This window comes from Bos mutus, chromosome 8, assembly GCF_027580195.1.
Source record: "Bos mutus isolate GX-2022 chromosome 8, NWIPB_WYAK_1.1, whole genome shotgun sequence".
Classification (NCBI taxonomy): domain Eukaryota; kingdom Metazoa; phylum Chordata; class Mammalia; order Artiodactyla; family Bovidae; genus Bos; species Bos mutus.
The window spans coordinates 34,792-44,104 of NC_091624.1; positions in this window are offsets into that span (position 1 = coordinate 34,792).

Here is a 9,313-nt window from a genome sequence, read left to right on the forward strand (position 1 = left end):
GTGATCCTTCTAGAAGGGGTTCAGGAAGCTGAAGTCCACCCGGTCACCAGAAGACACCAAGGGGCAAGTGAGCCACAGGGCGGTGCAAACTCCAGGGCTGGGGGCAACGGCCCTCAGTTCCCTCCCTGTGCCAGGCTTCCGAAGCGTCTCTACATGAACTGTGTCAGTAATAACCACCCACTGTTATTTTCTCTTTTCTTTCATACTGTTTTAAAGAACGTGTTTGTCTGTGGTTTGGTTTCCCTGCAGGAAGGGAAGCCATGTAAACTCCCCATCTTCTGTGGCTTGAGGCAGGGGCCACAGGAGGGAGAGTTAGGGGTGGTGCAGGCACATGGGCGTCAACTGAAAAATGGTGGGGACCCAGAAACTTGCAGGGGCTTCTCACCTGCACCTCCCACCAGAGCTGGGCCTGGAATCCCCTGGAAGCCTGACCAATTCAAAGCTTCTCCCTCCCCTCCCCTCTGCTCCCCTGTCCTGACCCAAAAAGCTGGCTCCTGGGCCAGCCCACAACACCCCCAAGCCCCCCATCACCCACAGCCCTGCACAGGCCCTCCCTCGCAGAAGTGGGATGACCTGCACGGCGGCAGGGATGGTATCTGACCCCAGAGCTGGGGGTCTCAGCTGACCTTGAGCAAGGGGGCTAGTGCTTCACACAGCCTCCCAGCCCAGGGGGCTGCCAGCAGCCACAAGCCCCGATCTGAAGTGGAGCTGGGGGCTGGGGAGTGGGGGTGTGAGCTGTCTGAGGTCCCATCCTGCCAGCAGCCACAAGCCCCGATCTGAAGCAGAGCTGGGGGCTGGGGAGTGGGGGTGTGAGCTGTCTGAGGTCCCATCCTGCCAGCAGCCACAAGCCCCAATCTGAAGCGGAGCTGGGGGATGGGGAGTGGGGGTGTGAGCTGTCTGAGGTCCCATCCTGTCCCCACGACGGTGGCCAGGCCTCACCTGACACTGTGACCGCCCTGCACGGGCACACAGCAGTGCAGCAGTTGCGGGGACAGGACAGCCAGCTGCCTCTGCCTCATGCTCCACCCTGACAGCAGTGGCCCCACGGCTGTACCAGCCCCGCCTGCGTGTGGCTCTGCTTGGCTGCAGGGGCTCTGGACCCTGGGTGAGTCGGTGAGGGCAGAGCTCCAGAGGCCAAGCCTGTCTTCAGCCACCACACCTACCCTGGTCGCCAGACTCATGAGCCCAGCCAGTATCTGAAACCAAGATGCCTTTGGGAGAATGACACCACAGATGCTGACCTTAGACTCCTGAAAACTTACTAAACAGATTATTTTGTCTTTTTTTAGAGTGGGATGTTGGCAGAAAAGGGGAAGGGAAATGACTTCCTTGGTGGTCCTGTGGTTAAGAATCCACCTGCCAATGCAGGAGACATGGGTTCAATCCCTGATCTGGGAAGACCCCAAGTGCCGTGGAGCAACCAAGCCCGTGCACAACTACTGCAGCCCAAGTGCCTAGAGCCTGTGCTTCCAACCAGAGCAGCCACCACAGTGGGAAGTTCCGCACAGAAAGGAGAGAGCAGCCCCCACGCCCTACAACCAGAGAAAAGCCCGCACAGCAGCGAAGACCCAGCACAGCCAAAAGTAAATAAATAATCTTTTTTTAAGTAGGAGGTTGCAGCATTCCCTGCTGGTCCAGAGGCTAAGACTCTGAGCTCCCAACACAGTGGGGCCAGGTTCAATCCCTGGTCAGGGCACTAGATCCCACATGCCACAACTGAAGACCCTGCGTGCCACAGCTAAGACCCAGCACAGCCAATTAAATGAATATTCAAAGGTAGGAGGCTGTTCATCTGTCACCATAGAAAACTGCAACATTTTAGTGAAAGAAAAAAACAAAGATCTTATTTTGCAAGTTCTCATGGTTGATTGCAAAAATTTTCTCATAACATGCAGCTGTTTAAAAAAAATTAGAAAATACAGAAACTAAAACCCACCCATAAATGTGTAGGGAACACCAGTTACTGCAGCATCTGGCCACCACACACGGGAACACACGTGTGTGTGTTTCTTCTACAAAAGCTTTCAGCCTCCACCTGCCTTCCCACCGGCCTCTGCTCTGCTCACCAAGAAGACTGCGCTTTGGCCTCGTGCTTGGGGGGGTTTCTGTTGAGCTCAGGGAGCAGGGCTGTGAAGTTGGGGGCACTATCTGGTCTGCAGTGAGGAGAGAAGCATGAGTGCTCCGCCTCTAGGTCCAGTAACTCCAGGGGCCTCAGGGTAGCCGCCTGAGAAGAAGCCTTTCAAACACCTTCCCTGCATTCTCTAAGTAACAGCACGTCCCATGTCTCAGGGTTCAGCTGTGTGTTAAATCCTCTCCTTTTGCAAAGAAAGGTGTTTCCACAGAGAAGCTGCCTGGATCTCAGCCTCGGTTGGTCCTCCTGTTGGAAACAAGACGTGTTTCATAGAAATCTGCCTGTGTCTCGGCCTAGTTGGTTCTCTTTTTGGACGTGAGAACTGTTTCCACAGAGAACCTGCCCAGACCTCGGCCTCGGTTTGTTCTCTTCTTGGAAACGAAACGTGTTTCCACAGAGAACCTGCCCAGATCTTGACCTCAGTAGTTTCTCTTGCTCGACATGGAAAGTGTTTTCACAGAGAATTTGCCTGGATCTCGGCTTCAGTTGGAACAGATTTAACAGGCAGTACGTTCAGGGCTCAGGGAAGTTTGTCCTGAAGCTTCCCGGGATTAGGGTTACAGCGCCTCCTCACCTCCACCCCTTCCACGGTCACAGAGCCTTCTCTTCAAGAGGACGGTGTTTGGCAACATCAGCCACGCATACTGAAGAGGAGAAAGGCCACGGCAGGCAGGGCTGGGTGTTCTTGGGGGAGCAGAGGAGCCTTGGACACTGTATGCTGGACCCCTGCCCCACTGGCTTCTCCTCCTCACTGGGCATGCGGCTTTCACCTCCTGGGTGTCTGCCAGCGAGGGGCTCCCAAGACACCAAGCTGGGGTTGATGAAGGGTGAGCTGGATGCCAGGGACCCGAGACCCTGCAGCAGGTCAGTGCACTGTAGACAAGGGCCGGCCTCACTGAATGGTTAGGCCCTGTGCATTCAGGACACCCTCTCTGGACTCCAGGTGGAGATGCTGCTGCCCCTAGTGCCCACCTTGGTCTCAGGAGGTTGAAGAGAGGCCCAGGTTGTCCTTTCCACCTCCTGCCCAGAGAATGACAAAGGCCAGTTCCCAGAAATTGGAGCAGGGTGGGCAGAGTGAGTGCTTGGGTCTCACAGTGTCCCTGTGAAGAGGGCTTTACTTCTGACTGGATCCTTCTTGGCTGGTTCTCTTCTGTGTTGTGTTCACATCAACTCTCACAAGGAAAAGGCTGTCCAGGTGCCCACAGCATCACTCGCCCAGGTGCCAACAACACTCCTTATTTATTATGGGCAGGGAGACAGGGTGGTTGGTGTGACGCTCCCCTGGACCAGAGAAAAGACCCCCTAGGTTGTGTCTCTTCTATCTCCTGAGACCCAGGTGGGCACTGGGGGCAGAGCACATCCACCTGGGGTCCAGAGAGGGTGTCCTGAGTGGACAGGGCCTAACTGTCCAGTGTGGCTTCTGGGGTATGGGCAAGAGGGGCACTAACTCCTTTTTAAATAGTTCAGACAACCACTGACTTCCTTTTGGTTTCAGATCTTTTTGATATGGTTCATTTTCAGAGTCTTTATTGAATTTGTTACAATATTGCTTCCATTTTATGTTTTGATTTTTTGACTGCAAGGCATGTGTGATTGTTATCAAGTCCAAGCTTGCTCTGCATGCCTCACAACAGGCCAATAAACCAGAGGCGAGGTGCTGAGGCAAGAAATATGACTTGGAAAGCCGGCAGACTGAGAAGAGAGCAGACTAACAGCTCAAAGAAACCATCTTGTCAGGGCCTGGTTGCCAGTGTCTTTTATAGAACACAGAGCTGGGAGGTGAGGAAATAAAGTAAAAAGGCCATTAATCTGGCAAATATCTCCTTGAATGGCCAGCCTAGGGAGGAGATGTGTTGCTTTCTCCCTTCCTGTAGCCATCCACAGGTGGACAGGTCCTAAACAAAGCCAGAGGGGCAGGGTTTCCTGAAGTAGGCCATTACGTATGGACAGTATCCCTGTAGCAAACGAACCAACAGGAAGCAAAGGTTAAAGTAAAAGATTTAATTTGAAAAAAAAAATTTTTTTAACATGGAGTCAGATGTTGTTCTTCCCTGTAACAATTCCCCACTCTCAGTGTCCATTCCACAATCTTATGGAAAATGGGAACCTGATTGTTCTAATTGCTCCACCAGTTGCATCGTTTGGGGAGTGCCCACCACTGGTGCCAGTTTTCTGAATGTTGAGATTTATCTTTTGTGGCTCTTTGGAAAGTGTCTACTTCATGTGTGTAGACACAAAAATATTTATAATCTAGGTGTTAAGAGTTATGTTTTATTCAGCAAGAATCTTTTAGGGCTTCAAAAATGCAGGCAGCATCTAAAGGTAAGGAATTTTGCACTTTTTATGTATGGGAAGATGCAAGAGTCATCTCGTTGAAATCATCCCCTTTGATACACACCTCACCATCTGGGGCCAGTATCCTGTCTTCTCCTTCCAGACTTTTCTCAGGGATCACCATGGGAGTGGCTGCACTTTGATGGCTGCTGGAATGCAGGTATTCTTTTCCTTCCTGAGTTTCCTCAGGGTTCACCATGAGAAGTGGCTGCACTTTGATTCCTGCTAGAGGGCAGGTATTCTTCTCCTTCCTGAGTTTCCTCAGGGCTTACTGTGGGGAGTGGCTGCAGTCTGATGGCTCCTAGAGAGTAGGAGGGGGAACCTGGATCCCCATTGAGATCATCTCAGCAGAGAGAGCAAGCATGTCCTGTGACTGCAGACAATCTTCCAACATTAGGGGTTCGGAGTTCTGCCTGCAGGATCCACAACCACCAGCTCGGCCACCACGCTCTGCACTCAGTTGCTACGCAGCCCTGAAACCTACACTGCAGGAGGCCCTCTAAATGTGGCGTCCTGTCCAGCAAACACTCAGTCACACCCTCCAAGCCCAACCCAGGCCCAGCCTCGCTGAGAGGGTCTCAGTGGGGACCCAGGTTCCCCCTCCTTCTCTCCCACATTCCCTTCGGTTCTGTGTAATATTAACTGTTTTTACAGCCATCATAATAATGTTGAACACACTGCCATGGTGCTGGCAGTCTGGGTCTTCTGTTATCCCACTGAGATTCTGTGAAAACACATCAGATGCTGGGCTGGAAGAGGAGGGGTAGGTCTGGTCTCTGCTGAGTATGGACGTCTACTGGAAGGAGATCACAGCTGCAACCTCGCCTGCTGCTCATTAGCTTTTTGCTGGTCCATGTGCCCGGATAATCAATTGCCCAGATAAACCTGCTCCCTTCTCCCCATGCTCGTGCTGGTGACTTGGAATAATTACCAGATAGCTCACCTGAGGAGTCTCCAGGAGCCCCAGGGATGGGGAACCACTCAGGGATAAAGAGGAAATAGGCAGAGGCCTGTATAAAATGATACTGTAAAGCATTTATTCCTAAACACAAGTCAAGTGAAGCTCATGTGTATTCTTCCCTTTTTCTTAGCTTTGAGTATATGGTTTCCCTCTGCACATGATTCTGGCCCATGCAGATGAGGTGAGACTCAGTCCCCAGACCCCCCTACCTGGGGTCACATATTCCCTTGGTCAGGACACCTTGGCTGTGGTCGGTGGGCCTCCAATATGTAAACAAGCCAGGTCCATATGGTCAAAGCTGTGGTTTGTCCAGTAGGCATGTATGGATGTGAGAGCTGGACCATAAAGAAGGCTGAGCACTGAAAAACTGATGCTTTCGAACTGTGGTGTTAGAGAAGATGCTTGAGAGCCCCTTGGACTGCAAGGAGATCAAACCAATCAATCCTAAAGGAAATCAACTGTGAATATTCATTGGACGGACTGATGCTGAAGCTGAAGCTCCAATACTTTGACTACCTGATGGGAAAATCTGACTCATTGAAAAAGACCCTGATGCTGGGAAAGATTGAAGGCAGGAGGAGAAGAGGACAACAGAGGATGAGATGGTTGGATGGCATCACCGACTCAATGGATGTGAGTTTGAGCAAACTCCAGGAGACAGTGGAGGACAGGGAAGCTTGATGTGTTGCAGTCCATGTAGTCACAAATAGTTGGACACAGTTAGAGACTGAACAACAATAACCAGGTAGCCTATCTGAGTTGTCTCGATGAGCCCCAGAGGAGATGAACTTGTCAGAGGGAAAGACTAAGAGCCCTACCTCAGCACTGACCCCTGGGAGGGCCATGGAAGCCCACGGTCACCCAGGGAAACCCACCTCAGCTCCAGACCCCAGAAATCTGAGCACTGACATTCAGACACAGGCACGGAGTCTTCCAGGACAGAGGACAGGCCCAGTCTGCACCCAGGTCTCCATGTCCTATTGCACAGAGTACCCAGCCAGGTGTAAACGTCCTCACTGTAGAAGAACTGATTATGTATAAACATAATCAGTGTAGACAGGACTTGGAGAGGTCTGAATCCACCATGTAAACAGAACTTGGCCAGGTTCAAAGTAGCTTAGGGCTGCACTCCTAGGAGGCACAGGTCACACCCCCAGGGTCTCTCATCGTTGAACAGGGGCTCACCTGCGTGTGAGAACTGGGACGTACCTTTCTTGAAGAAATCACCACTGGCTCCACACTTCACCCACATCAGGAAAGGAACAAAAGCTTTGTCACTACACATTTTGGCAGGCAAAACAAAACTGTGACCAGGTTTTGCAACCATGTGGTGGTCAGGGCCCGGGGAAAGCCAGGAACCCAGTGGAGTGCCACCCAGCGACCTGCGAGGACAGACCAGAAGTGGCCCGGCTGCAGCATTCCGGGCTCCCAGCAGGAGGTGCTCCGAGGGTCGCCCAGGCAGGACAGTCCTGCAGCGTCCGCGGGGAGAGTGGGTCCGTCCATCCTGCTGGTCATTAGGGATGGAGTGCGCTCAGGTACTGCTTCCCCGCAGGGTTGGGGAGTGGGCCTGACACCTCCTAGGCTCCTGGTCAAGTGACTTCATGCCGGGGTTGATGCCCACAGGGCACCATGCTGCATCCAAGCAGAGAATGAGGGCAGATGTGGGGCATAGATGCCATCAGAGCAGAGCACCTGGGGGAGCTCCCACCTGTGCCCGCCTGCCCACCTCGGGCCCCAAGCCCCCACCCCATGACCCATTACCACACACACATACACTCCCATGCCACACACGTATGAGCTGTGCACCCACACTGTGCACACAAACAGCACGTGTCCACCAACAGACACACACACATGCATAGCACACAAATGGGGAATAAAACGAATACCCTAAAGTGCTCATTCCTAAACACGAGTGAAGCTCACATGCATTCTTCCCTTCTTCTGAGCTTCGATGGTTTCCAAAATAAAAAAGTTTATAAAGTGGTTAATGGTGAATGACTTTTAGATGATGGGACTTTCTGAAGTTATTCCACAAGTACTACAAGACCTGAGAGATGAACGTAGATATTCCATGTGTCCCTCGACAGAAGAATGGACAAGCAGAACATGGTCCATCCACACAATGAATGTTGTCCAGCCTGAAACAAAGGCAATTCTGACACAGGCTACAGCGTGGATGGACCCTGAAGACATTATGCTCAGTGACATAAGGCAGACACAGAAGAACAAATGATGTTTGAGTCCACTCATACAAGGTCCCTAGAGCAACTGGCTCCATAGACACAGAAAGCACGATGGTGGGTGTCAGGGGCTGAGGGAGGGGAATGGGGACTGAGTGTCTCACAGGGACTGTCTGGGTTTTGCAAGATAGAAGTAGCAACTGAACAACACCACACACAAGCCTGCACTGCAGCAGCATTTACAACAGCTGAGACATGGAAGTAACCAAAATGTACACGGACAGATGAATGAAGAAATCATATATGCATAGAAGGGATTATGATTCAGCCATGAGAAAATAATGCCATTTGCAGGGATGATCTAGAACTAGAACAATTATAATAAGTGATGTACTTCAGAAGAAGAAACTGATACCAATGAGTTATTTTATAAAAGTGAAATGTTCACACAGTCAGGAAACAAACATGGTTACAGAAGGAGAGTGGTGGGTGGAAGTGATAAATTAGGAGGTTGGGATTCATTTATCCTCACAAATACATATAGAACATAGAATCGACACGGACCTACTGTAGAAAGGGTGCTGTACTACACAGTCTATAATAATGTCTATGTGAAAAAAACCAAGATGAATCAGAATGTGTATGGGGATAACTGATGAAGAATCTCTCCACCAACAAACACAGCACTGTAAGTCAGCTATCCTCCAAAGGAAGTAAACACTAACTTTAAAAAATAAAAACAAGGATTAATGAGCCACAGGCTTCTGGCATGTGCCAGAAGAATCCACGGACTAGGAGTCACCCTAAGGCTCTGGTTACTGTAGTAACAGGAGTAGGGCATGAAGAAATCCTGTCTCCTTGTGGCCATCTCCTGCAACAGAAACTTTAAAGCTATTGCTTATGCTGCAGTGAAATAAGAAAAAAGTTTTTTCTCTTTGGCCTTTTGATTCCTTCTCTACTTTAGCTGTTCCTTATCTACAGTTTGCATTGATAACTGTTTCCTTCTTTTCAGAAGATTAACCTATTGACTGTTTTGAAACAATGCAAAAAAGAACAAGAACATAGGAACCTTATACCTTTGTGGAAATAAATGTTTTTTGGAGGAAACAGACAGATTGTTGTGAGCTGGAGTGAGGACCTCCACCCGTGGCAAAGGTCATGAGGAAGGAGGGTCGGCATACGCAAAGGCGGGATCGAGCCTCAGGAGTCCCTCTGGAAATTCTCAAACATCTACCCCATAACCAGAGCCTGCCTACTTCACTACTTTGTGCTCTCACCTACACCTCTGACTTTATGGGGGGCTGTCCCCCACAACCTCTTTTGGAAACAGAGTTAACTTAGAGCTCCAGTTAATAAAAACTCCTGGGCGTGACAAGAGTGTTTGAACCTACAAACTCCTCTGAAGGTTCTCTAGCCTGCCTGACAGGCTTGTCCGGCCACATGTGATTGCTCACAGCCTCCCAACCGTGAGAGGCACGAGATGCTTTAAACCTTCTAAAAACAGGTTCTTCAGAGAAGTTAGAAAACTATTAGTATAGTATAGGGGGCTGATTAGAAATTGTATTGGTGAAGGGTTTTTCATTTGTTGAGCCAATGTTTACTGCTAAGTCTCCACATCCCCTGCCCTTATACACATTAATGAATATATAGAAGAAATAAGTATTAACCTTTGATATTAATCACGTTAGACCTTAAGCTAAGCAA